Here is a 25,613-nt window from a genome sequence, read left to right on the forward strand (position 1 = left end):
CTGACCAGGGCCAACGCCAACCAGCCCACAAGCACCAGAGAACAGAAACTCAGCCAGGCAGACTCCAAGATGGTTCAAAAAAATTGAGGCAAACACGGACGGTCAAGAGGTCCTTGGTCCTTCTCTCGTTGGAATACAGTTCACCTTGTTGAGGTATTCATAGTCTCTGAGTTGCCTTCCTGATTTCCCCCAGAAAGGGCTTGCTGGGGGGATGGCATGGTGTTCTATGTGGCGGAAACGTGAAAGGGTAGTTCACCAGCAAGTGTAATCGTTCTGGAAAACGTTCAGAATATTCACGTGTTCTGTCATTTTCCCCCAAGTAAATAAGGTGGAAAAGCATCAGAAAAGAGTCAAAGTTTTCCTCAGGAATCCAGACCACGGGGAGAAAATAACGAGTTGCCATGGCTCACCCTTGCAAACCACTTCTCCGTGAACCTAGCCTAGCATGGATGTCTGTTTAGGAAGAGATACTTCCGTATCTGAGGTTGGCTTCCATACTGAGTGGAAAGAGAGGGATGCCAGAAATGGCCACTTTCAAATCTAGTGAAAACAGCTAAGTCAACAAAGGAATGACAAGACCCCAGGTTGCAAAACAAGTTGGAAAAACTTTTCTAAGAGCTGTGCTGGTCACCGCACCACACAGATCCTTTGCTTTGTCTCTGGAAACATTGAGCTCAGGGTTACTTCCGGAATTAATCTGTTGGCATAGGAACGTGCTTTAGGGTGGAACTTCACTGTTGTCATCGTTGCTGCTTTCTGCACAGCTCACTGTAATATATTTTAAATGTCTAAGACTAGGTGACATTTTCACATCAGTCATGAAATCATTACAGAACCCTGTCCAATGCCAGACGGGAACCGTTGTGTAGATAAAGTGGCAGTGTTTTTTCTTCCTGCAGAACTCCATCAACAATCCAGAACTATGTTCACTGGAACATTTTGAGTCATAATTCTGAACTTAAATTGATTGTCTCCTATTAGGATAATTTTTAAATGAAGCAAAACAAACAGAAAGAAAACAGAAACAACTAAAAACTTTAAATACCATGCCTATCTACAAAAGATAAAACGGAGGACCCGCAATTTGGAGGTGAATATGAACATGGCCCACATCTAATCTGGAACACATGGGTCCAAAATTACCCTTTTACATTCAAATTGGTAAATAAGATATGCATTCTCAGTTTCATTTTCTTCCGAAGAATCTTCCAGATTTATGAATAAAGTGCAATACTTTGGACTCAAAGCACGTACTTTGGACTCAAAAACCTGAGTTTCTTCAGTCTTCAGTCTGCTGCTTGCAAGACGCTTAATGTATAAAGTGCAGATCGCTTCCCCCAGCTCAGCCTGGGCTGTAGTATCTCACAGGGTTGCTGAGAAGATGACAAGACACGAGGCATAGAACAGGGTTCACTATGTTATCACCTGTTCTTATAGCACAAGCTCAGTTCTATCACTGCTCTTGTTTTCTTAATTGGTCCCCTATTTGAAAGCGATTCGTTATTTAAAACATAGAATCTCTGTCTCCAGAGCTTTGCAATAATGCAAAATAATTCTACACGACGCACACCAGGGCGCATGGGCATGCGCGTGCGCGCGCGCACACACACACACACACACACACACACACACACACACACGTCTCTAGAAGGATGGTTTTCTCCAAACCACATTTTAAGGGCCTGTGTGATTTGGGCAGGGATAGTGGCTGCTGCTTTCCCAGCAAATAAATTTGTCCAAATCTGTTTACTCTCAAATTTATATAAAGAGCTTCATTAGCAACAGCCATGGACTAAATGGCCACCACATGGCACACAGAGACAGTCTTAGGATGTCGGTTTACCCAATTTTGCAGAGTGATTTGTTTTTAATGAATTATGCACACTGATCATAGGCTCTGCTCAAAGCCTCATTTACTCTGGAAATTCCTGACATTGCTATTCATTTTTCCAAGTTTTTTTTCCCTTGAAAGTTCACAAACACTTTCTGAGAAAGAAAAGAATTAACACACATCTTTTTGTAGATTAGGAAACACAGATGATTTGATAGAAAGCAGGTTCTCGTGAAATACTCATGAAAATGAATCAGATCTCTGGCTTTCTTTTAAAAAAAAAAAAAAATCTATGGAAACCCTGACAGCAAAGAAACTCTGATTAAATAAATTCAGAGTAGATTCATGGACTGGGGTCTTAAACTTCTCTGGAATAACTCATGGTGCTGAGAACATGGTAGAAAACAAATGAAGATGTGCAAACGAGTTCATAAAATCACACTTCCAAACACATTCTTTAAGAAGTTGAGCAAGGAATTGACCCTTTTCTTAGGCATCGTATCCATGGAGCTGCCCATAATGGCTCATATCTATTCTGTGGCCGTGTGCGCTAGAAGAACGTCTTCCCTTCCCCATGGACGAGACAACAACGGGGTCTCTGGGTTGTGTCTTCTGCATGGTTGCAGCTGGGAGACATAGCATTAAGTGTGTAGACAGGGCGGGTTCAACGCTAAGCAGCATTCACAGAGGGATGAGAAAAACAATCAGCTTGCCTTTTGGTCCACCCCTGCCGCGAAGACCAGAGCACGGACACTCAGGGCACCAGGAATTGAGCACTTGGCTGGAAAAGAAGCCCAGTGTGGGCTCAGTCATTCCATTAATGCACATCGTTGAACACCCACCACAGAGACGGCACTGAGCAGAAATCAGCTGGCAAAGAAGCCATCCCTGACCCCTCCAGGGGCTTGCAATCCAGCCAAGAGATAAGACTAAGAGGCCAAAAATTAGATAAAATGCAAGATGCAAATAAGAATGCAATGTGAGTCAATGCAAAAGACCAAGCAAGGAGACCCTGACCATCAGACAAGGTGGTGTCTACCAGCCAGATCTGGGTTGAGCCTTGGCTTCACCAGAAACCCGATGAGCAACCTCGTTAGTTATTATCCTCCCTAAACTTCTGCTTCCTCGGCTGTAAAGCAGGTATAGTGATACCCTCCCCTCTGAGATTGCTCTAAGAATTAAATGGCATAACCCAGGGCAAGGCAGTCAGAGCAGGTCTTACTGTCCCCAGCGCCCACTGATGGTGAGAATTCTCCAGGGTACCCAGCGATTTAGGAGACCTCACCAGAACCAAGTCTGATTACCCAAGCCTGACGTCCTCATGCTCAGTGAACAGGCCACAAGGCATTTCGTGAAAAAGAAAGTTTGGAAGATGCTGGGTTAAACAAGTTTCTTTACTAAAGGACTTAAAGAGTCCTTATCTTCCCATTGTGCATTCAAAACCTTCATGAGGGACGAAGTGCTTCACAAACTTGTTTGAACCTCAAATCGTTTTGTTTTCTAAGGAGCGCTTCACACATCTGTTTACTTCTGAACATCAACACAGTGAAAGATTGAGCCGGATTTCAACCGAGGTCTGTCTGCCTCCCATTCAGCCTCCTTCCGTTTCACAGCTCCTTTTGGAGGCGGGAGCTGGTCTTTGACAACTTCACCTTTTGCCAGTGCTTCGTATAGCATTTGGTTGTGTTATGTGCTCAGTTCAATAATGGACGAATGCGGGAAAGAATTCAATGATGTAACAGAAAGAGTGGGCGCGCGTGGGCGCTTGGTGATTTCCTTCCTTCCTCGGGTAAAAGGTCCACTCGGAGTGCCAGAGACGCCAGTTACACCAACGGATTTTAATGTGCCAGAGAATCAAAAGTCCATTCGCAGGGTTTCAGATTCCACATGGCAACTAACCTTTACGAAACTGCCACTTGTCAAACTTTGGTGTAGTACCAAACAAGAAAAGCTACAGTGATCCGGAGAACCTTATCAAAATACTCCTCCCTTCTCCAGCTATCTGTGTGCGGTTGCTTTTCTCCTTATGCTTCAATCAAAACGTATTGGGTTGGCCAAATATTTCATTTGGATTTTTCTGTAAGATGTTACAGAAAATCCCGAACGAACTTTGTGGCCAAGCCAATATTACAACAAAGTCAGAAGCAGACTAAAAATTGAGTTGTTTTCTATTATAACAAACATCAAAGAGATTTGCAAAAATGCTAAAACAATGCTACTCTTCTCACTGATTTGGGGGGGGCGGTGGGAACATACTGTTATTTTTCATTAAAAGTGAACTATGTAGGTTATGGGGTTTTTTAAATAAATTTATTTATTTTATTTATTTGTTTTTGGCTGTGTTGGGTCTTCGTTGCTGTGCGCGGGTTTCTCTAGTTGCGACGAGCGGGGGCTGCTCTTAGTTGCAGTGCACGGGCTTCTCATTGCGGTGGCTTCTCTTGTTGTGCAGCACGGGCTCTAGGCACGCAGGGCTCAGAACTGTGGCTCGTGGGCTCTAGAGCGCGGGCTCAGTAGTTGTGGCGCATGGGCTTAGTTGCTACGCAGCACGTGGGATCTTCCCAGACCAGGGCTCGAACCCGTGTCCCCTGCATTGGCAGGCAGATTCTTAACCACCGCACCACCAGGGAAGCCCCAGGTTATGGGTTTATTATTGCTATTTTAAAATAAATATTCTAAATGTTTCTCAGTTTTAAATTCTAATACAGTGAATAATAATAGATGTAACGCACAGACACCAAACTCTTTGGGACTCTCAGTGATTTTTAAGATTGTAAAGGGGTTCTGAGACCAAAAAGTTTGAGAACCACTGTTCAAACTAAGTACTTCCTGAAATCTCCCCCCAAACTGAACTCCATGTGGGAATGGCTTCTAAGATACTGGAAAAGTTTAGAGCCATGATCACTGAGTTCCTAGGAAAATGCCCTATGCAGGACTCTTCTCGCTCTAAGGATCTCAATTTCCTGTGTATTTCGCAGCCATATTGAAATTATTTGCAGAGATTTTTAGAATTATACGAAGTGGCAACACAAAATGGACCCATTATTCAGACGGGAAAAATAAAGGTAAAAAGTTGAGACAGTGTCAAAGAGCAGATCCTGGGTGGATCCACCCTGTTACGGGGGAGGAAGACCCCAGTTCTCCAAACTTCCCAGGAGCCTCTGCAGCCCAGGAAACTGTGCAGGACCTGGCTTTTCTCATGACACATCCATGGTTTGGCCTGTGGTCTCAGCTCCAATCATCATGGGAATAGCTTGTAGTATTCTGGCCCCTGTTCATTTCCGTCACCGCTGAAAGCAGGAATTATCCATGTGGGTGGAAAAAGAAAATGTGAACAATTTAAGAAACACGACAGAAGTCGTAAACAAGATCCCGGCCGCCCCCTGTTTGCTTCTCCCCAAATTTGTTTCCAACGTGGTGTTGTTCATCCGAGGTGTGATTGATACCAAGGCCTGAAATGCAGGGATGATTTAAAGTGACAGCCGGGGCCCATTTCACTGCAGTCTGAAAACTCCAGCCTCCCTGAACCCACCCCGTTACAGCCCAGGCTCAATTTCCCACACAGAGCACTGAAAAATGATTCCCAACACCAGACCGCAAGGGGCTTTTTATCTTTGCTGTCAGCCTGAAATACATTCAGATCGCAAAGCAATTATGGAAACATTTGGGTCTCCCGGACTTTTCGCTGTTGGGTTTCTCTACCAAATAAAATGAAACGAAGCTTCGTTCTTTGGGGATTAATATAAACAAAGATCATAAAGGCATCTAGTGAACGGGGTAGGGGGCGGAGATCACAGGCTATGAATGACCAACCTCACTTGCATTCAGCACAAGAACATCTTGCTTCATGGGGGAATCAGGGGCTCTAGGAGAGGGCCTTCTATGAATACAGCTAATTCTTCTAATTAGAACCTAGGAAAATGTTGTTTCAGCTCCCCCAGCCTCACTCTGCCAATCTACATCTTCAGGGTCCTGAATAGCACCAAATGCAAATGTCCTTTTTTTAAAAAAACAAAAAAAAAGAAGGTGGTCAGAGGGTCTAGAGGGAAGAAGGGAATTTTGAAGTATGCAGTAAGTCAACAGACCCGTGAGCAGTGGGACAGTAAAATTTCACAGCCAGGCTTTGATCTGGATTTCAGAAAAATGAAGCCATAAATGTAGAATGTTTTATGAACCCAAAAATAAGAAACTCTTTGTCTTTTATCTAAAATGTCTACTGAGAAAAATCAGAGGATTATCTAAACGTCGAGCTCATTATATTTTATTTGTGGCAGGGTAAGGAGAGATCACAAAAATATTTACTGAGGTTTATTTTAACTCAAAATAAACTAAATGTCGTTTTAAAAAAAAAAAATATATATATATATATATATATATATATATTCTTCAAACGGGTTTCAGTGGACAAATCCATCAACCCAAATAGGTAGAAATGAATGCCTTTTCTTGCTGAGATGGAAATTTCCCCTCTGAGGCTGCCCTGACTGCCATGAAAGTTTCATTCTGTTGTCAGCTCTGCAGGTGAAAATCCTCTCTCCACCCTTTGCTACCTGCCAAGTATCCCAGAATGATGGTAAAAGCCACGCCGTGATAGGTGACATCACAACCCGAAAACCAGCCAGACCCCTCATCAGCGCCCTACATACATCACCGCTTTTATGCTCTCTGGACCCAGTACCCGATTTAATACTTGTCACATAGTAGATGCTCAGGAACACCGGCCACCTGACTCTTTTCACTGGAGTTCGGTCCTCTCTGGACAGGTGCCACTGCACCCACTTTACAGGTGAACAGACCGAGTATTGAAGAGTTCCCCTAACTTCCTCAGGGCCACGCGGCCAGTATGGAAGCCCAAAGGACTCTTTCTTACAATGCCACTGTTACTTGTAAAGTTAGCCAAGAGGAGGGGAGAGGTGGGAGCAGACCCGAGGAAGATGAAAATTCTCCCAGAAAATGGAAAGCAGGGAACGAGTGGTCTGAGTGAGTTGCCCAGAGGAGCAGGGCCTCGTTATTCCTGGCACCTGGTCCTTGGCACACCTGAGCTTGAGTGTATAAAGGTGCCAGCATGGCTGGAGAGTGCAGAGGTGCACACTTGGACTCTCGGGATGCGTTAACGCTACTGGATGCAAAGTCAGTGCCCGTCCCGTTATGAACTCACCTCCGCGGAGCCCTGCGGGCGGCATCCACCAACTCCAGAGACCAGCCCACTGTGTGCCCCTGTCGTTCCCGAGCTCCGTGCTTCTTTGCATTTGTGCATATCTGTCGTAACTGCCAGGGTAGGTGCTTCCTTCCACCTCTGTTTGCAAAGTGCTTTGCTCAAGGGTCCCTCGGCAAAGTTTAATGCATTGTCGCTAGACAAGTGCTCTAGTCCTGCAGTTCGTAACCCATTAGTGGATCATGAGGTCAGGGGAAGGAGCCATATCTGGTTTTTTTTGTCTTTTTTTTTTTAAGTAGAGCAGGGCAGAATGGAATGGAATGGGCTAGACCAAGGCACTATTCACATGGTAAGAAGTGGCTTCATCTCTGAAACATCTGTTTTGTGCGTGCGTGTGTGTGTGTGTGTGCGCGCGTGTGTGCACGTGTGTGTGTGTGAGTGTAGCCTGGGCACGTTAGGGCTACACTGTGCTGCTGTATTAAAGGGACACACAATACAGTGGCTCAACAAGGTAGAGGTTTGCTTCCCTGCCTGCATCCAGCCAGAGGTGGGCAGGGGGGCCAGGGTTAGTAGACAGCTGTGCTCTGTGGGATAATCTAGACCCCCAGATCCTTCCCAGGGTATTCCACCTCCCCTGGGTGTGACCCTCATCAACCTGGCCTGGCCTGGCCCCTGCCTGAAGCAAGCCGTACGGCCCACAGGAGAGGGTGGAGAGGAAGCGGAAGGCAGGTGCTTTCCTTTTCCAGGGGCCCCACCTGAGGTGCACACACTTCTTCCCACATCCTATAGGCCGTAAGGTAGCCTCCAGGTCATACCCACTTGCTAGGAGAGACTGATGGGAAATGTCGTCTTCCAGCTGAGCAACTGGATGCCCACTCAAACTTAGGGGCTTCTAGCACTAAAAGCAAGAAAGAGAGAATGGAGGCCAGGTAGCATCCCCCACTGCCCCAGAGACCCAGGTAAAATGACTTCTTATTAGGGCTGTGTTTTAAAATGTTTGAAAGCCACTGCCTCATGGACACTCTTCCTTGTCCTTTATGAAAACCCCCAGGATCCCCTGATCTAATGAAAAGGGCATGATCTGAACTTAAGGAGAGTTGGATTGTAGCCTTAGCACCCAGTGGTTACGTGTACTCATGCAGGACCTTTGGCCTTCTTTCTCCTCAGTATTTCAGCAGTGAGATGGGGGCATGGCACCCAGCTCCCTGATCCACGGGCTCCCCGGAGTGTGAGATGAGGTCAGAAAGGCAAAGCATCTCAGCAAAGTGAAGGATGCTCTGAAAGACAGATGTGATTATCCTCTTCAAATTCCCACTTCGCTGCTAATCAACCATGTACACTTGAGTGAGTTTCCTCCCCTCTGGGTCTCAGCTTTCACTTTTTTGTTGTTTTTGAACCTGATTGGTTTTGGGGTTTTTTTTTCAGCTTTCAGTTTTAACACAGGAGAGAATCAGATTTGGTGGTCTTTAAGGTCTGACATTTTAGAATCTGCTTTTGCTGTCCCCACCCTGAGTCTTCTCTACGTGGTCTGAAGCTACTTAGCTGTAAGTTTAAACAAACGAGCTGGAATACTACCGGGACGCTGTCATTTTTGCATGAATGCACCACAGACGAGTGTGTGAAACATTATTGAGAGAAATGTTGATGTTTCAACATGGTCACGATAAGACGTGGATTGTGGCCGAGTTTGCTGATGTGAAATCACTGAGGGGGAAGAAAACCGAAAGTGTTTTAAAAAAATTTTCACATTAGGTGAATGTGTGGGAGGACCTAATTTCTAGCATCCCAACCTCAGATGGTGTTGGAAAAGATAGAGATTGGAGTGGGTGACTTTTTAGGAAGAATGACCATGTGTTAGGAATGCTTCCTTGCCAGCCCCTCTCTACACATCTCCCAAAACCAGCCCAAGACCAGTTAAGCAGAGAGTCATCAACCAACATTTTTGACAAAAGGCCATGACTTTTGCACCCTTGCCATATCATTATACCTTGAAATTGAGTTCTTGACATGCTGTGCTTGAAATGTACAACTTTTAGCTAATTAGAAGACTAAAAAATGCGACTTAATGAATTCAAGACTTGTTTATGCTAACCTGCCAAGGCGTTTGGCAGTGAAAAAGTGTGATTTGGTGAACATCTGATTACAAGCCGTGTGGAATTCCATGTGCAGAGAGGCTGGGTTGGATCGGATTTTTATTGAAGTATTCTCTAGTGTGTGAACTAATTTCTGACTACTTCATAAAGACCCCTAAGCAGGGTTGACAAAGGATTTATCATAATTATTGCCCTGGCCAGGAAAATGATTATAAGTGATACATGTGTAAATTGTGTTTATAAAGTTTCCGAGTCACAATTAAAACATGCTGTAATTTTTCTTCCTTTTCCCTTTTTTTCCTCCTAGTGATGACTTGCCTTTAAAAACTTCCTTTTTTCTCCCTCAAATTAATACCTGCCAGAGATTTCCTTTGGACAGAACAGACTCCCAACACATACCCATACACATTCTTAAGAAGCTTTTGATCTGCCATTTTTTCAAACCCGCCCCCTGAGAAAGTAGTTCAGCTATCAATACTTTACATAACCCTTCTTTCAAAGCCACAAACTCAAAGTAATTTGCAAATGCCATTCAATGCTCATTCAATGCTTAGCACAAGCCATTTTAAAATCATAGCGTACACTGAGAACATGTCAAAAAAGAACAGAATGGGGTTCAGAGGGCTGAGCAGAAGGAAGATAGGAAGAAAGGAATGTGTTAAGAGCCAGGGTAGAAATATCACTATAGGGAATTCCCTGGCGGTCCAGTGGTTAGGACTCAGCGCTTTCACTGCCAAGGCCCAGGTTCAATCCCTGGGTGGGGAACTAAGATCCCACAAGCTGTGCAATGTGGCAAAAAAAAAAAAAAGTCACTATATTGTTTGTTGGGCATAAAGTTCTATACACTTCTACTAGAGCAAACTTAGTTATTATGTTATTGTCCATATATGTATTATTTTTGTCTCTTTGAGCTCTCAGGGTCTAAAAGTGTGTATTTAAAAATCTCCAGGGGGCTCCCCGGGCGGTGCAGTGGTTGAGAGTCTGCCTGCCGATCCAGGGGACACGGGTTCGTGCCCCAGTCTGGGAAGATCCCACATGCCGCGGAGCGGCTGGGCCCGTGAGCCATGGCCTCTGAGCCCGCGCGTCCGGAGCCTGTGCTCCGCAACTGGAGAGGCCGCAACAGTGAGAGGCCTGCGTACCGCAAAAAAACAAAAACAGAAAAAAAAAAACCTCCAGGACTTCCCTGGTGGCACAGTAGTTAAGAATCCGCCTGCCAATGCAGGGGACACGGGTTCAAGCCCTAGTCTGGGAAGATCCCACATGCCGCGGGGCAACTAAGCCCGTGTGCCACAACTACTGAGCCTGCACTCTAGAGCCCACGAGCCACAACTACTGAGCCCATGTACCACAACTACTGAAGCCCGCATGCCTAGAGCCCGTGCTCCGCAACAAGAGAAGCCACCGCAGTGAGAAGCCCACGCACCGCAACGAAGAGTAGCCCCCGCTCACCGTAACTAGAGAAAGCCCGCGCACAGCAACGAAGACGCAACAGAGACAAAAATAAACAAATAAATTTATTTTTAAAATAAATAAATAAAATTAAAATCCCCAGCTAGTGAACACTAGATGATTTATCTATTCCTCCCCATAATGCTGTCTATTGTGGATTTATTGGAAGGACCGTTATAGTATCATAGTTTCTCATCTTTTTTTTTTTTTTTTAAAGCAACAAATAAAGACTGCAAGAACAAAGGATTCCGAAACCAAGAAGTTTGCAACAACTAACCACACCCCTCCCTCACCTCGCCTTTAAAAATGCTTTGCTGAAACGCGGCGTTAGGGAGTTTCGGTTTTGGGGGCAAGAGTCAGCCATCTCCTTGCTTAGCCCTGCAGCAAACCTTTCTCTGCTCCAAACTCTGATGTTTGTTTGGCCTCAGTGTGCATCTGGCACATGAACTTGTGTTGGGTAAAGAATCAGTCTGAGAAACATCTTCTTGTATTTATTTTTTCTTTGAGAGGTATGCCTCAGTTTCCTCCCAGCTTTACTGAGATATAATTGACACTTAACATGGTGTAAGCTTAAGGTGTGCAGCCTGTTGATGTGATACCTTTATATGTAGCGAAGTGATTACCAGCTCAGCATCAGCTAGTAGCGCCTCCAGCCTGGCATGCAGTTACTACTTCTTTCTGTAGAGAGAACACTTAAGATCTACTTTCTCAGCGACGTACGTGATACAGTATTATTAGCTGTAATCCCCCGCTGTACATTAGATCCCCGGAACTTATGCATCTTACGACCTTTACCGCCTCTCACGGGCTGAGGGGCATTTTGAATCTCCAGGAGGGAGTGTAGCGTTCGGCGCTTTTGCAAACATACTTGGCCCTGGAACTCTGTTTTTCTGGAGCATCTCTTGGGGGGATTATTCCATCAGGCACACTTTGAAGGATGAGCTAAACCTGGAGGCATCTCGGAAAATATTCTGTGGTTCCATCCTGAGGAGCCGGTGTCTCCCAAGGGGCCAATCATGAAGCGAGCTCACACCCCCTCAGTCAGTGCTGACCCCGTGCGCTCTGTTAGCGCTTGGACCGTGGATGAACGAGACACAAGGACAGGCCTGAAAACATCGACACTTCCCATTTTAATGGTAAAAGTGTTTTTTGGGAGATCATGTGGCTTGTCCCTTGGGTTTTGCATTAGAAGTCAACACTCCCCCAAGAGGGTGAGCTCAGAGCCCAGTCGCCAGGGTTCAGATCCCAGCTCCACGATTCCAACCTGAGTGACCCTGGGACAGTTACGCAACCTCTCTGAGCTTCACTTTGCTTATCTGCAAAACGGAGATGCTGATTGTGCCACTTTCGCGCGTTGCTGTCGGGATTCAGTGGAGAAGCCACAGAAAGCACTTCCCCTAGAGCCTGGCACTTAATAAACACTCTGTGAATATGAGCTATTCCAGAGGCTTTTTCTCTATCACACTTTGCTGTGATTCCGAATGGAGCTGAGGCCGCATGGCCTAGGGATTTCACGTATGAACTTCCAAGCCAGACCACCTGGTGACCTTCAGCAAGGCACTTAACCCCTGCGAGCCTCAGTTTCTTTGCAGCAGGTGGGATAAAGAGCAGCCCTAGCCCGCGGGGTTGTTGCAGTTCAGTGAGTTAGTATTTGTAAGCGCTAAACCCAGTGCCGTCACAAGGCTTGCACTCACTAAACCTCAGCAGGACTGCGCACTCCCCTCTCTCCTGAACGCTCCAGAAGCGGATCAGGTGGCCTCTGCAGGCTCTGCTCTTCCGTGGATGATGTTCTCCTGGGGCAGCTCCCCGCAGCCAGGAGCGACGCCGGCCGCCTCTCTGTACCTGGCTCCCAGCCCCACGCTGGCCGGGGTCAGGCACCAGGAGAGACTCGGCCCTGACAGTGCACTTTCCCCGAGGGTGCGGGGCCCCTGGCTGTGCCTGTCAGCCGAGGACTGGCATCCGTCACACTCATCATAGGATCCTGAGGTCCCAGAGGAGCGGAGAGCATCCGCTGAGGGAGCGGCCAATCCGCAACGGAAGCCCCCGAGGCTGATCATGCTGAGTCCCCTCGCGTGGAACTTGGAGCAGCGGGAGGAGACGGGCCTGACCTTTCCTCCTGATGTCCTGCCGTCTGCGTGAGGTCTGAGAAGCCAGGACAGAGTGTGGCCCTCTGGGATGTCAGCGGACTCTGGTGCTGGCTCTGCTTCCCTGTGGGTGCTGGGCAGGGGCTAAGTCCACAGTGACACCCGCAGCAAGGGTCCTGTCCACTGCCATCGTGTCCTCCAGCTCCTTTCTGATGGGACTTGGGACGAGTCCCGGGCACCGTAACTGTGAAAGGGGCTTAACGACAGAGAACTTAGCTCGGAGCCTGCCCAGCAGCCCTCAGCCCCCACAGGTCATCGGCAGGCCGCATCACACATGCCAACGGCTTCCTGAGGACCTTCTCAACCCCACCCAGGACAGGCCAGACGGGCCAAGGAGTCGGTGCCCCCAGGCGCATCCCAGGGTGCGTCCCCAGCTTCGGGGCCCTCAGTGGACCCTGCCCTGGCCCGCCCGCATGCCCACAGCAGGAAAGCATCACCAACGAATGTTTATTGCCTTTCTGGCTTCCCCGTCTCACTCCCAACACACCACTGCCCAAGCCACATGTCAGGCTGTGCTCTGGGAAGACCCAGACTCAGACGGCGCTCACCCCGTTGCCTCCAGGAGCGCGGGCTCTGTGTCCAGCTCCCAGTTGGATGCAAGTTTCCTCCTGTCCTTAGCAGCCGGTCCCTGGCAGTGAGGTCACGTATTCGAGTTTCTTCCTTTGCAACATGAATGTGATAACGGCACTTCCCTCCTGGTATCAGCCTCAGGACTGACCAAGTCCGAGTACAGAAGGACCAAGAGAACATGTGTGTCCAGGGAACAAGCAGCACACACAGGGCAGCTGCTGTTATGTGTGCACTTAGCACAGTTTCTCAGCCAGTTGGAGCCTCAGTTTGCACATCTGTGAAATGGGAGAATAATCAATGACAAAAGCCAATATGACGCTTGCTGGGGACCTGCACTGAAGGGGGCTCGGTAAATACCAGCCGCTGTTGTAACTGTGACTGTTGGCGACTCCCTGTCGTGACTGACCCCACGCAGCAGTGCCTGAGATGCTGACCAGCTGCTGCAGAGGTAAGGGCGGGGCATAGATCCAGTCGGTCACCCAATAGCCGCAGGCAGTGTTTCCCTGACACAATTCCTTGTCAGCTCACAGAAGGAATGCCGAAGGGGCCAGGGAAGGGGAGATGCTCTGATAAAAATCACTAAAATAACGTCCAGTGCTAGAGGTCAATATATGCGTCTTTAGTTTAACTGCTTGCTTTGTCCTTCAACAGCACTGTCCCTGCGGCACTCGGATGGCACAGGTGGTGGGCTGCGTGCGACTCCCAACGCGGATGAGAATAGCCCGGCGGGGACCAGATGCTGAGCAGTGCTTTACCACCATGGTCTCGGTGAGTCCCAGCCAAGTGCCAGGTCGGTGCGAGTGGCTGTACTGAATGGTTGTGGAAACTGAGGCTCAGAGAGACGGATTCACTCGCCCCTCGCCAGGCAATAGCAGAGCAGGGGCTGACCCCGGTCCATCTGAGGACCACGGAGGAAGGGCTGGAAGCACCAAGGAGGCTCAGATGCAGAGAGCTGAGATGGAGAGAGCTCTCCACCTCTGGTCTCAGCCAGGGCTCCCCGTGGGGCAAACCTACACCGGAGCCAGGGTGCGAGGCCTCTGGGAGGTGTTTGCAGACAAGAGCAGAGGTGGAACAGGGACGGGCTCTGGGCACAGGCCTCCGTCTGCTGCAGAAACAGAGTTCCCCCTTCTCCCAGGGTGGCCACAGGTCTTCCGTGGACACCCTCACAGGCTCCTCCGCCCCTCCCTCCCCTGCAACAAAGCTGGCAACTCCCCTCCCTGAAAAACAAGGGGAAAAGCATGAATACATTGGCCGGCTCCACATGATACAATACTGTGTTAGTCCCACCATTTCCTGCTAAGTCACTCTCTTCTTTTACAAAGTTCAGCCACTTACCAGGAAGATGAAAACAAGCACTTCCAGCCACGTAAAAATCTGTGCAATGATCCCACCATCCCCAGAGCATGCGGCAAAGGCCACACATGTGCCCACAATGGGCCACCTCCCTACCCCGAAGGCATGGGCGGGCAGCCAGGGAGGGGACCCAGCGCCCAGCAGCACCCTACACACCCAGGGCAGCCTTCTGCTCTCCGCTGAGCTTGGAAGCCGACCTCCCTGGATGGGGTTCAAACACCTACACATTTTTATCAGCTTTTAAAAAAATGGAAGTGAAAAGTCTAATGGGATTGCTGAGTAGAGATTGAACAGTTCCAGGGGAGGAAGTAATATGGGATAAAAAGAGGGTGTTGAGTTTCAAAGCTCCTAATAGAACGCTGGCGAAAACTTGCATAGAGAGCACTTGTCCTCAGAGTGCCAGATTTCATTTTGGATATCTGGTCAGAAAAAGAAGTGAAAATGTCAAGTAGAAAAAGAAATTAGGGTGACCGAGGACTTTCATGGTGGGAGGAAATGTTTAACTAAGTGCATTATTCATTTTTCATTGATTTAAATGCCAGGGGCTTTAGCTCAGAGTGTGGGGCTGGCAGTAAGGTCCAGGCCCAGCAAAGCTGTGCAGTTCAACTTCTTTTCTTTTTCGTAATCTCGGTTAAACAGCTCTGGTCCTCTGGGGTCTTTTGGCTGAGAGCAAATATTCTGTCTCCTCCAGGGAAACTCTGCCTTTTTGCTTGGCAGAAAAATGGAACTGGTAACCTAATAGAACTTGCGTTTCTCTGGTTACCAAGACTGAGTGAGCCTTTAATCTCCACTGAATTACCCCATCCCCTGGGATTGGGTGGGAGGTCTTTGAGTCAGTGAAAAGTTCACTGTGGTTTTGACATAGGCCTGCTATTTCTTGCGTCTCCAGAGGGGACTCTGTGAGTGAACCATTCTTGAAATCACACAGAAATGCCTTACTTTTTCTTTCTGACTCTGACATACAACAGTCATCTCTCTTCTTATTTGATGTGTTCCAAAATGTCGTAGTTGCTGCAAACTATTTCCCTAACTGATCTGGAATGCAGACTAATTCCCGTGCCCTGAAGTGGTTCATGGGTCCCAAATTTGGAAATCGTTTCATACATTTAAGACTAGCCTTGTTAGGGCTACAGTTTAGAGTCATGTTTAATAAACAGACCCCCCCCCCCCCCCGCCAAAACAACCCACAAAAAACAGAGGAAGACTATGGTCTCTGACCCTATTGTCATAAATGTTTTTTTCTAATTCTACAAACATTGTGGTAATAATCATAACAATAGCAAAAATAGAAGCGAACATTTGTGAGACACTACCTTCCAGGCACCGTACCGAGTATCTTACATAACTCAGCACATTGGATTTCCCTGATTATCTGTGAGAGAGGCATTGACACTCACAGAGAAGTTCACAGAGGGGCACGGAAGTGGTGTGGTTTGCTCAAGTTGACACAGACGATAAGAGGTGGCCCCAGGACAAAGTTCTCTTTGGCGAATTCACCGTCATCTGAGTCACCCACAGGTGTAGAATTTATGGGTATCTTACAATCACTGATGCCACAGCTTTGACCCAAGAGACCACCATACCAAAAGCTTCTACTCCAGTAAAGAGTAAGAACCAGCGGTCACTTTCTTCTTCCCACTTATCCATCCTGGAGACCTGGTCCACGGCTTAATTCAGATGTTGGCTACGTCACTTGCACTCGTATCCCACTGGCCAGAAGTTAGTCATACGACCATGCATGGGAGGCTGGGAAATGAAGTCCTTACCTGGACAGCCACATACCCAGCTGAAGCCCTGGGATTCTATTACTAAGGGAAAGGGAAAGTGATACTGGGTGACAATAGCTGTGTCTGCCACAATCCATGCACGATTGTGGCCCCAGCGACTGTCCCCATCTCCAGTACATAAGCCCTGAATAAATAAACTCACCTGTCAAAGTTTGCCAACCTCAGATAAGAGCCCCAACCATTATTCCAAGCTTCCGGAGAGTAAAAATCCTCTTATCCACATAGATAAGGCAAATGCTGGTACCCCCATTCACAACTGAGGATGTAATATCCATGCTCCCCTACTTCCTTACCAAGAGGACCCCGATTTTATTCAGGGTGACAGCAGAGCCATCACTCTTCCTTCCAGAAGAATCCTTAATAATCTGCGTGGATGCTCTCTGCCCCAGGAGGTGGAGCCTCATCCCGCCCTCGAGTGTGCGCTGAATTACTGCATTGCTTCCAAAGGATGGAGACCAATAGTAGCCTTAGAGTGAAGAAGCCCGGCAGACACTATGTTAATCAGGTGACCAAGGGCAACGTCACCAGTGATAAGTCATGTGGATATGATGCCCCCGCCCCAATATCTCTGTGCATATAACTCTAGGCAAAGCATGAGAAAAGCCCAGTTGACAAACAAACTCAACCTGGGGGACATTCTACAAAACATCCAACCATTCCTCTCTGAAACTGTCAAGATCATGACAGCAAGGAAAGTCTCGGAAATTGTCACAGCCCAGCAGAGGCTAAGGAGACATGATGACTAAATGCAGTGTGGGACCCTGGATGGGACCCTGGGACAGAAAAGGACCTTGTGGGAGAACTGGTGAAATCCAAATAAGGTCTGGAGTTTAGTTAACTGTATGTATCAGTGTTGCTTCTTACTTTTGAAAGTGTGCCATTGTGATGGAAGATAGTAACAGAAGGGGAACAGAAGGGGAGACTGGGTGCAGGGTATGTGGGAGCCCTCTGCACTGTCTCAGAAGCTTTCCTGAAAATCTAAAAGTGTTCCAAAATAAAACATCATCAAAATAAAGAAATACCCAGCATCCCTTGCGGTTAGAGGCAGCCGGATGACCCGGTTCTGGCCAGCGAGATGTGAACAGACGTCTGTCCACAGACGTGGGTTTCTAGGAAAGCTATCGTGTGTGTGCGTGTTTTGCTTTGTTTTAAATAAAATCTTGGCACACACCTCTTCCCCTTTTCTTATCACCTCCTCCATGCCTGAAATGCAGGCTTAGTGCCTGTACTCAGGACCAAGGGCAGTAAGCCAGAAGGAGACCCAGTTCTTAACAAGCCCCTCAGCCACTGCAGTGTGCTGGCCTGTCCATCTTTGGAATCCTTGTCGCACAGGAAAATCAAGCCTCATAGCCTGGCTTCATTTGATGAAGCTGGGTTAAGTTTCTGTGATATGCAGAGTCTACTCTAGTTGACGTTAAGTGGAATCATAGGAAGTTGCCAATAGTTGATTATTCGGACTTACAAAAATGGCAGTTACCAAGTGTGACCTACCATGGGTTATATTTTTTCCAAATGTCATTAAAACATCTTCATCAACTACAAATCTAAATAACAAGCAGTAGCAAACGCCCCTCTCCAGCATTTTTTGGGGGGTGAGCGTTTGGTCTCTTAAGAACCATAAGAATAGATCTTAAATGTCCTGTTTTACCTGCGATGCTGTCACTTCTTGAGACTTCAGATGATTCAGTGAAAGAGATTCTCAGCCTCTCACCACTGCATGCATTAGATGGCACTGTTGGTGTTTAAAAAAGATTCTTATCTTCCTAGCAGTTTCACTCTTAGGAATATGCCCCAAAGAATTGAAAACAAAGGACTTGAGAAAATACTGGAATATTCATAACAGCGCTATTCATAATAGCCCCAAAGTGGAAACAACTCAAATGTCCAGAAACTGATGAATGGCTAAACCAAATGTGGTCCATCCACACCGTGGAATATTATTCAGCCATATAAAAGGAATGGATTTGTGATACAGGCTACAACACAGGTGAACCTTGAAGACATTATGCTCCGTGAAAGAAGCCAGACACAGGAGAACATGTATGATTCCATTTGTCCGAAATGTCCAGGATAGATAAACCAATAGAGACAGAATGCAGACTGGTGATTCCAGGGGCTGGAGGGGGGGAAAACGGGAAGCAACTGCTCAATGAATACAGAGTTTCCCTCTGGGGTGATGAAAATATTTTGGAACTTGATAGAGATGGTGGTTGCAGTGTTGTGAAAGTACTAAATGGCACTGAACTGTACACTTTAAATGATTAGTTTTATGTTTTGTGAATTTTGCCCTAGATTTTTTTAAAAAAAACCTTTTTTTCAGTGCGTTTAAATACATGATAGAACCAAGATAATAATCCAACAAGATGACTTATAATTGAGATAAAAGAAAATAAGATCAAGCCAGCCAAGGGCAAAAAGCTCTCTGTGCACTGGGTTTGTACCTCCAGTGTGCCAGTTATCTCTTGCTGCAGAGTGAAACCCTCGAAAGTGCAGTGGCTTGAAACAATGATGACATTTATTTTGCTCACACATCTCTGCATCGTGCAGGGTTTGGCAGGGACGGCTCATCTCTACTCCGCTCAGCATCACCCAGGACTGGTCAAGGTGGAGGCTGGAATCGTCTGAAGGTCCTCTGGTTCACCTGGCTGGTAGTCGACGCTGGTGGGGACCTCAGATGGGCCGGGATCTGGACGCTCACATGTGGCCCTTCCGGGTGGCTGTTTGGCTTCCTCAGAGGATGGCAACTGGGTTCCAAGGCTGAGCATCCCCGGGGGTCCAGGTGGACGCAGCATCACCTTTCATGTCTGAGCCTCAGCTGTCACACAGCATGGCTCGCACTACAGTCACCAGCCTGGACAGATGCAAGAGTAGGGGACGGTCAGCATCTCAGTGTAGGAAGAGCAGGGGGCTGCGGTAGATGGGTGCAGCCATCCTGGACGGTGCAGCCTGACACAACCATCATGCTGTAGGTGTTTATACTCTTGCATATGAACGACTGACGCGGAAAGGACCCAGAAGAAGCCCAGTTAATAACGTATAACTAGGCATCTAACAGTAGTTTGGAGCTGGTGATGGAGATGGTCTCTGGGTTTTCACCAGAGAGCTTAGAAGTCAGCCCTGCACTCTCACTGACGTTAAAGGATCATGTGGAAACCGTTAGCAAATGTCCAACACTACTGAACTCTGTCATCCGTACGTTAAAAATCTTTCCCATCAGCCTCCCATTTACAGCCATAATGAAGAACCTCTGGGCTAATTATTGCCCAGAGATATTTAGTTGACTCCACATACACTGGTAACTGACTTAAAACATTAAACACATCTGTGTTTACCCAATCAATAACTTTCCTCTCCCCAAAAAGAGAGAAAAGGAGAGTAAGAAAGAAGAAAAAGAAAAAAATTGATCCAAAGTTGTTTGGGTTAAACGCCAGCATTTTCGTCTTAGGGATGAAAACCACTTCCTCCGAAGGCCAGACTTCTCACAACACGCGCTGAGAGTCCGTGGGGAAATGTTTAGGGAGGAGAGAGACCCCCAGGTGCTCAGTCTCACCCCATGATGCGACATCCTTCCGAGGCACAGAGAGCGCAGTGGTCCTACTCCTCCCTCAGGATCCCCAGATTTCTGTCCTCATGAGTGGATCCCACAAATCGCTGGGGAGCCTGGATAAGGAAAGGGGTGGAGGGTGGTGCAGTGGTGCCATGATGTAGCTTGAAAACCCTGAAATGCTGGTAAATCCCATACGCCCAGAGCCCCGGGGCTCCTGTTTCCTCCTCCTCTCCCCAGCCGGAGCCTCAGTGTGTGCGTTTCTCATGGAAGGCCGGCTGCAGGCCGATGTGTGCATGAGGAGAGAAGAGGAAAAGCCTTCTGCTCTGAATTCCTATTAAGGAAAACACCATCCACTTTGTACTGTTTGGTGGAAGGTGAGAGGTCAGGGCTCTGACCACAGGCCAGACGCTTCAGCCCCCTCCTCCTGGCACTGAAAACGCAGGGCAGCGATCTCCCCCAATGGTAACTAACCTCACAGAAGTAAGATTGTTAAAGCCCACGTGTGACTATTTCTCATGGCACAGTGATGACCAGGACGCCCAGTCTGTTGGCGATGATTGTCGCGTGAGTCCCTAGTCTATCAGAGAGGCCATTTTCCAAATCTGTGAGAGCAGAGCTTACAAGGAAGTTTAAAGAGCTGCAGTGGCCCGGTGGTCTGTGGCCGTGCTTACTGCCACCGGGCCCCCCCCAGAATGGGGGCTGACTGCTAGTTACAGAGGGGGCCTCGTGTGAGGGGAGCTACTTGGAGACCCAAGCTCGGTGCTCGGGTGCCCCCTCCTTGCTTCCTCGGCGTGATCTGTCCCCCAACCCCACCTGGAATGACCATACTTCCTATGGGAGAAACACACCCTGGGCCTGGGCGCTGACTTGGGACGTTCGGTTCTCCAGGAAAGAAGGGAATGCAGGCAGCACCCGCCGCCCCCGACTTTCCCCTCCGTGACATCTCCCAGGGGAGGGTCGCCGTTGAATCTCTCCCACGGCGGGCGATCTTGCTCAGCCCTCAGTGTTTGGACAAGCCCACCTCACCTGTCCTGGGTTCCTTCTCACCAGTGTCATTACTGTCCAGGTTGGTGGGGCTGTGGACGGCCCGAGCCTTTGAGCTCAGGCCACTGTGCCCAGCCCTTTTGTCTGTTCGATTCGATGCTAAGTCTGCCCTGAGCTAGGTTCACGGCGGGGAAAGGGGACCAAGGCGGACACCGTCCAGGACATCCGAAGGCAGGGATCTAGGGAGTCACAGAGATTCAAGCTGTTGCTGATGGGCGAGCGCGGCCAGCAGGGGAAAGGGCTGGGGTGCTGCAGGCAGAGGAACAGCCGTGGAAACTTCTCTCTCTCTGCATCTCTGAGCCTCCTCACCTGGAAAGCGGAGAACGTAGTTACCTGGTCTCCATGCTTCCCTCCTAGCGCCCTGCACCCTCCTCCCCGCACTTGAGCTGCAGGGATTCTTTTAAAACCTAAGTCAGATGCTGTTCCCCTGCTCAAAACCCTCCAGTGGTTTCCCACTTCACTTGGAATTAATGAAGTCTTTGCAAGATCCCACAGACCCTGCTCCCCTCGCCCACCTCCACCCGCCTGTCCTCCACATACCACCCCCCGACCCCCTGCCCACTCTGCTGCAACACACCAACCGTTTGCACGCACAGACAGCTGCCTCGGGACCTTTGCACTGGCCGTTCCATCCCCTCTTCCCAAGACACCCTCCATCCTCACGTCCCTCTGACCATGCTCAAATGCCACTCCTCTGAGAGGCTGTCCCGTGCCCCTGTGTGACATCACTGCCCCCTCCACCTACCCCGCCCCACACCCAGCCCCTCTCTATTCCCTGGCCCTGCTTTTGCCTTCCCAGCACTTTTCGCCACTCGATACGGTGTATCTTTTTCCATTTAGTGTAGATCCTCCTCTAGTTTGTTCGTGGCTGTATCGCCACACCTAGCCCAGAGCTGGGCACAGGGTAGCAGCCCGTGCTTCGTGTGGCCCTCGTTGAATCGGGGCTGGTTCTAGATTACCAGTAGAATACTGGGAGGTGACACGGGTGACTTCTAGACTAGGCCACAGAAGGGCTTGCAGCTTCCCCTGTGGGCTCTCAGAGCACCTGAGCCACCCTGTAGGAAAGGCGGCTTCCTCGCGGCCCAGTGCGAGCACCTACGTGCAGAGGGAGATGCCTCACCCCGCTGCCCCAGTTCCCATCGTGGAGACAAGGCCTCCGACAAAGTGGAGCAGAGACGAGGGGTCCCCGCAAGCCCCTGCCCAGTCGCAGACTCGTAAGCGAAAGAAAAGACACCGTTGTCTTAAGCCGCTAAGTTTCGGGGTTATTTGTTCCGTTGCAGTGATGACCAGAACGTGTCCAGAGAAAGGGCTGTACTTGGATTCTTCTCCCAGGGTAGGCTTCTGGGGATCCCCCGCCAGCTGTGAGGGTCAAAGACCAGCGGGTGCCTGGCGTCCGCCCAGCGCTGCACCCAACAGTCGGGCCGGGCCCGGTCGTGCGTCAACTTCACACACCGCTCACAGCGCTTGAGCTCGGCACCCCCCAGCATCTTCAGGGGCCCAAGGCCGTGGGGGGAGGGCGGCTGGGAGGGTGTGGGGGGGTAGGGACAGTGGGTCTCATCAGGCCTGCAAGATGCTCCGAGCTTCTCTTGGACCCAGGTCGGTAATTAAAATGTCACCAGGGGCACATACTATTCACACGAAGTGATGCTTTGTACAGGGTCACAGCAAATTGAAGTCACCTGGCAAGAGGCCCCTGGGGCTCTGGGAAGGCGCCTGTCCCCGGGGCCGCGGATGGGGGCTCCCGCTCAGCCCTCCACGCCAGCAGCACGGCCTCTACAGAAGTGAGTGGCAGATGTGGGGAGCAGGGGGCCCATGCCTTTAAAGTGGCCGAAAAGTCAGGATTCCAACGCATAGTGGAAAGACATGCAGCAGGGGACCTGCCAGGGTCGGAGAGTGATTTGGTTCCTTGACAGGAGGCTCCAGAGGAGAAGGCAGATCAAAAGAGGCCATGGACGCCCTGGGGATCTCGGCCTGGGAACGCAGGCGAGCCCTCTGGCATCTCCCGCCCAGACCAGCCTCTGTCTCGGGCTTCAGAGGGCACCCTGGGAACTGGACTTTTCCTGCCCCATAGCTGACTCTCCTTGGACCCCTCAGGAGGCTTGGGACAGCACGCCCCGTCGTCCAAAGGCTGCTGTCACCCAAGGCTTATGCCAGACGCCCCAGACACTGCCATGCTCAGCGTCTGCTGTGGATCATCTCATGGCATCCCCATGGAACCCTAGCAGCCCTGTTCCCCAAAGGAGCACCCAGCCCGAGAGGCTGAGGCTCTGCCCCCTGCCCTCCGAGTGTAACCCATGGGCCAGCCTCGGAACGGGGAGACTACCCTTTTGGGAAAAGCCTTGAATCCTGGCAGCGGTGGTGGGGAGTGGCCTGCACTCAGCTCATGACCCTCTCCCCAGCCACTGCTTAATCAATCTGCTGGCTCGACCTTTCACCTCCAGGGGACTTAACCTCATCTCTCTCCCAGTCCAGGGCCCCAGGACAATTTGGCAGGACCACATATCACTCTCGCGGGAGCCCCCAGGCCTCTGAGGTCCACCTGTCTGTACCACATGCACGATGAGAAACATGCTTTACACCTCACCCCGGCAGAACCAGAACAACATTCCTGCTACCCCCGATGTGGTCTGGAATTTTCTATTCTATTCTAGCCTTGTTTATTTTTGTTGTTGTTGTTGAAGTGTAGCTGATTTACAATGTTGTGTTAATTTCTGCCGTAGAGCAAAGTGATTCAGTTATACATACATACATATATATCCTTGTTCATATTCTTTTCCATTATGGTTTATCACAGGATATCGAATATAGTTCCCTGTGCTATACATTAGGACCTTGTTGTTTATCCATTCTATATGTGATAGTTTGCATCTGTTAATCCCAAACTCCCAGTCCATCCCTCTTCAACCCCCGTGCTTGGCAACCACAAGTCTGTTCTCTATGTCTGTGAGTCTGTTTCCGCTTTGCAGATAAGTTCATTTGTGTCGTATTTTCGATTCCACATATAAGTAATATCATATGGTATTTGTCTCTCTTTCTGACTGACTTCACTTAGCTGGATAATCTCTAGGTCCATCCACGTTGCTGCAAATGGCATTATTCCGTTCTTTTTTATGGCTGAGTAGTATTCCATTGTATATATGTACTACATCTTCTTTGGGTTTTTTTTTTTGTTTTTTTGTTTGTTTGTTTTTTTTGCGGTACGTGGGCCTCTCACTGCTGTGGCCTCTCCCATTGCGGAGCACAGGCTCAGTGGCCATGGCTCACCGGCCCAGCCGCTCCGCAGCATGTGGGATCTTCCCAGACCGGGGCACGAACCCATGTCCCCTGCATCAGCAGGCGGACTCTCAACCACTGCGCCACCAGGGAAGCCCGCTACATCTTCTTTATCCATTCCTCTGTTGGTAGACATTTAGCTTGCTTCCACGTCTTGGCTATTGTGAATAGTGCTGCTGTGAACATATGGGTACGTGTGTCTTTTTGACTTAAAGTTTTCTCCAGATATATGCCCAGGAGTGGGATTGCTGGATCATATGGTAGCTCTATTTTTACTTTTTTGAGGAACCTCCACACTGTTTTCCATAATGGCTGCACCAATTTACATTCCCACCAACAGTAGACTTGTTTTTTGTTTTTGTTTTTTTGCGGTACACGGGCCTCTCACTGTTGTGGCCTCTCCCGTTGTGGAGCACAGGCTCTGGACGCACAGGCTCAGCGGCCATGGCTCACAGGCCCAGCCGCTCCACGGCATGTGGGATCTTCCCAGACCGGGGCACGAACCTGTGTCCCCTGCATCGGCAGGCGGACTCCCAACCACTGCGCCACCAGGGAAGCCGTAGACTTGTTTATTGATTCTACAATTCATTATCCCAGTGTTCCAAAAATATGTTCCCGGAAGTTAACATTTTCTTATTGATAAACCCTCCTTTTTGTCATGACTTTTTTCATTTGCTCAGTCAATAAATATAAATGTTATTTACACTAAAGAAAGAGTCCTTTACCCCAAAGAGATACTCTGAGAACCACCTAGTTCTCAGAAGTCTAATTTATCAGAGATTCTGAACTAGGGTGCTCCAACTTTGCAACTCATCGGAGCCACCTGGAGGGTTTTAACCCTCCCAATGTGCAGGTCACAGCCTGACCAATTAAGTCAGAACCCAGGGGTGCGGTAGGTGGGGCAGGAGGACTGGTTGTTTCTAAGGGTGATTCCAGCGCCCAAGGCAATAGGAAAAAATATTGTTCTCACAATAACTGGGTCTGGGTGGAGCCTGAGACTCTGCATTTCTACAAGCTTGCAGGTGATACTGCTCATCCAGGGACCCCACTTGGAACATCAAGTTTTAAGCCCTGGCTGAACACAATAATTACCTGGGGAGCTTTTAGACCCCATCCCAGGGGAATTGAACGTGAGCTTCTGGGCCCCAGAGGCAGCATTCCATATTTTCCTGAAACTGTGCCCTTGATTCTAATGTGCTTGGGCCAAGGGGTGCAAACACCTGGCTTTGAATCCCACAGCCGCGGGGCCGTGGATGAGTTCCTTTGTTCTCTGAGCCTCAGTTTCCCTATCTGTAAAATAGGGATGGTGTGTGTGTCCTGGGGCCCTTGAATGGGACTTAGACTTGGCCAGGTGGTCTGATGGGCAGGTG

This window comes from Monodon monoceros, unplaced genomic scaffold (assembly GCF_005190385.1).
Source record: "Monodon monoceros isolate NGI ecotype Baffin Bay Population unplaced genomic scaffold, NGI_Narwhal_1 Super_Scaffold_10, whole genome shotgun sequence".
In the NCBI taxonomy this organism is placed as follows: domain Eukaryota; kingdom Metazoa; phylum Chordata; class Mammalia; order Artiodactyla; family Monodontidae; genus Monodon; species Monodon monoceros.